Source organism: Chiloscyllium punctatum, unplaced genomic scaffold (assembly GCF_047496795.1).
Source record: "Chiloscyllium punctatum isolate Juve2018m unplaced genomic scaffold, sChiPun1.3 scaffold_378, whole genome shotgun sequence".
NCBI classification, from domain to species: domain Eukaryota; kingdom Metazoa; phylum Chordata; class Chondrichthyes; order Orectolobiformes; family Hemiscylliidae; genus Chiloscyllium; species Chiloscyllium punctatum.
The window spans coordinates 52,832-57,500 of NW_027310112.1; positions in this window are offsets into that span (position 1 = coordinate 52,832).

Genomic DNA, 4,669 nt, shown 5'->3' on the forward strand with positions numbered 1-4,669 from the left:
GAGGGGGGAGCGCCCACCGTGTACAGGCCGATTTTCATGCATTTCCAACCGTGGGAAGGGGGCCGAAAGGGGATGGGGGTGAATGTGACTGCTCAACCCGACTTTGAGGCATCTAACCCGGGTAGCTCAGCCGGGTTTGACCCGGCGGTTCTGCCGACGGCCTCGCCTTCGAGGGGGGAGCGTCCCCCGTGTACAGGCCGATTTTCATGCATTTCGAACCGTGGGAAGTGGCCCAAAAGGGGATGGGAGTGAATGTGACTGCTCAACCCGACTTTGGCGCTTCCGAGCCGGGTAGCTCAGCCGGGTTTGACCCGGCGGTTCTGCCGACGGTCTCGTCTTCGAGGCGGGTGCCTCCCCCGTGTACAGGCCGATTTTCATGCATTTGGAACCGTGGGAAGTGGTCCAAAAGGGAATGGGGGTGGACGTGACTGCTCATACCGACTTTGAGACTTGTAAGCCGGGTAGCTCAGCCGGGTTTGACCCGGCGGTTCTGCCGACGGTCTCGCCTTCGAGGGGGGAGCCTCCCCCGTGTTCAGTCCGATTTTCGTGCATTTCCCACGGTGGGAAATGGTATCTTTCATTACGGGGACAAGGGTCTGAAGCGGTGAAGTCAGTAACCGGCATAGTTAAGGAAAGGGTTCGAATTTTCTCAACAGTACGAAAAAAGTGAGCAGGGAAGCTAGAGAAGGTGTCAGTGAGTCCCAAACGAGTGAACCGCAAAACTTAGGGAAATGCCCGAAAGCGTTTTAAAGGGTGAAATCGGGAACGAGGAAATGATGGGAAAGTGCCTGAAAGTGCTAAATGAGTAAACAGAAAAACGAAGAAAAATGTTTGAAAAGAAGAAGTGAGTAACCAGGAAAACTTAGAAAAATGTTCAAAACGAAGAAATCAGTAACCAGGAAAACTTAGAAAAATGATCAAAAAGAAGAAATGAGTAACCAGGAAAACTTAGAAAAATGTTTAAAAAGAAGAAATCAGTAACCAGAAAAACTGCGAAAAATGTTTAAAAAGAAGAAATGAGTAACCAGAAAAACTTAGAAAAATGTTTAAAAAGAAGAAATCAGTAACCAGGAAAACTTAGAAAAATGTTTAAAAAGAAGAAATCAGTAACCAGGAAAACTTAGAAAAATGTTTAAAAAGAAGAAATCAGTAACCAGGAAAACTTAGAAAAATGTTATAAAAGAAGAAGTGAGTAACCAGAAAAACTTAGAAAAATGTTTAAAAAGAAGAAATCAGTAACCAGAAAAACTGCGAAAAATGTTTAAAAAGAAGAAATCAGTAACCAGAAAAACTTAGAAAAATGTTTCAAAAGAAGAAGTGAGTAACCAGAAAAACTTAGAAAAATGTTTAAAAAGAAGAAGTGAGTAACCAGAAAAACTTAGAAAAATGTTTAAAAAGAAGAAATCAGTAACCAGGAAAACTTAGAAAAATGTTTAAAAAGAAGAAGTGAGTAACCAGAAAAACTTAGAAAAATGTTTAAAAAGAAGAAATCAGTAACCAGAAAAACTTAGAAAAATGTTTAAAAAGAAGAAATCAGTAACCAGAAAAACTGCGAAAAATGTTTAAAAAGAAGAAATCAGTAACCAGGAAAACTTAGAAAAATGTTTAAAAAGAAGAAATCAGTAACCAGAAAAACTTAGAAAAATGTTTCAAAAGAAGAAGTGAGTAACCAGAAAAACTTAGAAAAATGTTTAAAAAGAAGAAGTGAGTAACCAGAAAAACTTAGAAAAATGTTTAAAAAGAAGAAATCAGTAACCAGAAAAACTTAGAAAAATGTTTAAAAAGAAGAAATCAGTAACCAGAAAAACTGCGAAAAATGTTTAAAAAGAAGAAATCAGTAACCAGGAAAACTTAGAAAAATGTTTAAAAAGAAGAAATCAGTAACCAGAAAAACTGCGAAAAATGTTTAAAAAGAAGAAATCAGTAACCAGAAAAACTTAGAAAAATGTTTAAAAAGAAGAAGTGAGTAACCAGAAAAACTTAGAAAAATGTTTAAAAAGAAGAAATCAGTAACCAGAAAAACGGCGAAAAATGTTTAAAAAGAAGAAATCAGTAACCAGACAAACTGCGAAAAATGTTTAAAAAGAAGAAATCAGTAACCAGAAAAACTTAGAAAAATGTTTAAAAAGAAGAAATCAGTAACCAGAAAAACTTAGAAAAATGTTTCAAAAGAAGAAGTGAGTAACCAGAAAAACTTAGAAAAATGTTTAAAAAGAAGAAGTGAGTAACCAGAAAAACTTAGAAAAATGTTTAAAAAGAAGAAATCAGTAACCAGAAAAACTTAGAAAAATGTTTAAAAAGAAGAAATCAGTAACCAGAAAAACTGCGAAAAATGTTTAAAAAGAAGAAATCAGTAACCAGGAAAACTTAGAAAAATGTTTAAAAAGAAGAAATCAGTAACCAGAAAAACTGCGAAAAATGTTTAAAAAGAAGAAATGAGTAACCAGGAAAACTTAGAAAAATGTTTAAAAAGAAGAAGTGAGTAACCAGAAAAACTTAGAAAAATGTTTAAAAAGAAGAAATCAGTAACCAGACAAACTTAGAAAAATGTTTAAAAAGAAGAAATCATTAACCAGACAAACTGCGAAAAATGTTTAAAAAGAAGAAATCAGTAACCAGAAAAACTTAGAAAAATGTTTAAAAAGAAGAAATCAGTAACCAGAAAAACTTAGAAAAATGTTTAAAAAGAAGAAATCAGTAACCAGGAAAACTTAGAAAAATGTTTAAAAAGAAGAAGTGAGTAACCAGAAAAACTTAGAAAAATGTTTAAAAAGAAGAAATCAGTAACCAGAAAAACGGCGAAAAATGTTTAAAAAGAAGAAATCAGTAACCAGACAAACTGCGAAAAATGTTTAAAAAGAAGAAGTCAGTAACCAGAAAAACTTAGAAAAATGTTTAAAAAGAAGAAATGAGTAACCAGAAAAACTTAGAAAAATGTTTAAAAAGAAGAAATCAGTAACCAGAAAAACTTAGAAAAATGTTTAAAAAGAAGAAGTGAGTAACCAGGAAAACTTAGAAAAATGTTTAAAAAGAAGAAATGAGTAACCAGAAAAACTTAGAAAAATGTTTAAAAAGAAGAAATCAGTAACCAGAAAAACTTAGAAAAATGTTTAAAAAGAAGAAATGAGTAACCAGAAAAACTTAGAAAAATGTTTAAAAAGAAGAAATCAGTAACCAGAAAAACGGCGAAAAATGTTTAAAAAGAAGAAATCAGTAACCAGAAAAACTTAGAAAAATGTTTAAAAAGAAGAAGTGAGTAACCAGAAAAACTTAGAAAAATGTTTAAAAAGAAGAAATCAGTAACCAGAAAAACTTAGAAAAATGTTTAAAAAGAAGAAATCAGTAACCAGAAAAACTTAGAAAAATGTTTAAAAAGAAGAAATCAGTAACCAGAAAAACTTAGAAAAATGTTTAAAAAGAAGAAATCAGTAACCAGAAAAACGGCGAAAAATGTTTAAAAAGAAGAAATCAGTAACCAGAAAAACGGCGAAAAATGTTTAAAAAGAAGAAATCAGTAACCAGACAAACTGCGAAAAATGTTTAAAAAGAAGAAATCAGTAACCAGAAAAACTTAGAAAAATGTTTAAAAAGAAGAAATCAGTAACCAGGAAAACTTGGAAAAAAACACTTAGAAAAATTTTCAGCAAAGTGTGAAAAATATTCTAAGTGTCAGCGGAGGAAAATGCTGCAGCATCGGGAAAGATTCGCAAACTTACACCGAACATGTGCTCCGAAGTGCCGGAGGAATTGGGTGAATTGAGCCCGGCAAATGGCCAGCTGTCGTTTTGTGCCTGCAGCCCGAAAACTTTAACTTTGTCTGTCGCGGAAGTCCGGACCGAGAAAAATCCAAACGGTTTTGACCGGACCGAGTTCCAGACCGATGCAGTCAAATTTGGAATTCAGACCCATTCAGTGCCACTTGTAGTTTTTCCGCAGTGAGGTTGGCGGGGTACCCGGAGATATATGGGAACACGATTTTTAGAACAAAATGGCGGCGCGGGACCGTTCTGAAAGGCATCCGAAAAACGGTTCCACGGGCATAGCACTTTAATGACAGGTATGAGTGCATGCCGGAGAGCTCTTGGAAGTCGAATTTTTGACACTTTGTCAATTTTTTGACAGATTTGACAAACTCTTTCTGTCTGTTCTAAGAGTCAGTCAGAGACTTGTGCGGCGGTCTTTTGACACTATTGGAGGGCGGGCAAACCCCACGTTGACTCCGGCCGTCCCTCCACAGGCGCTCGTGTCCAAAATGAAGGCGAGAGACGCGAGTGGCCTGGTTCCCTTGGGTGTTGCCAAGAAGGCTGCGGGCTGACCGTTGCCTGAGCACTCCCTAAAGCCTCTTGTGATGAGAGCAGACCTCGCCTGCCGCACGACCGGCTCTGGGAGTCGTTGGGCCGCTATTTGTGAATAGTCTGGTCCTCCTCTGCCACCCGGACAAGCGCGATGGCTCTGCCGCCCTGCGGTGCTCGTCACCCAGGTTTGGGGAACACGATACTCGTAACAAAAATAAAAGGCGGCTCGGGACCTGCAGGCGAAAGGGGTCCCGTGGTGCTAAGCACGTCGACTTCGGGTCTCGGTGCAAGCCGGAGAGCTCACGGAAGTCTAAAGTTTTCGGCACGTGGTCGAATCTTTTCAAAGGCTTACCCGGCTCTTTCCGTCCATTCTG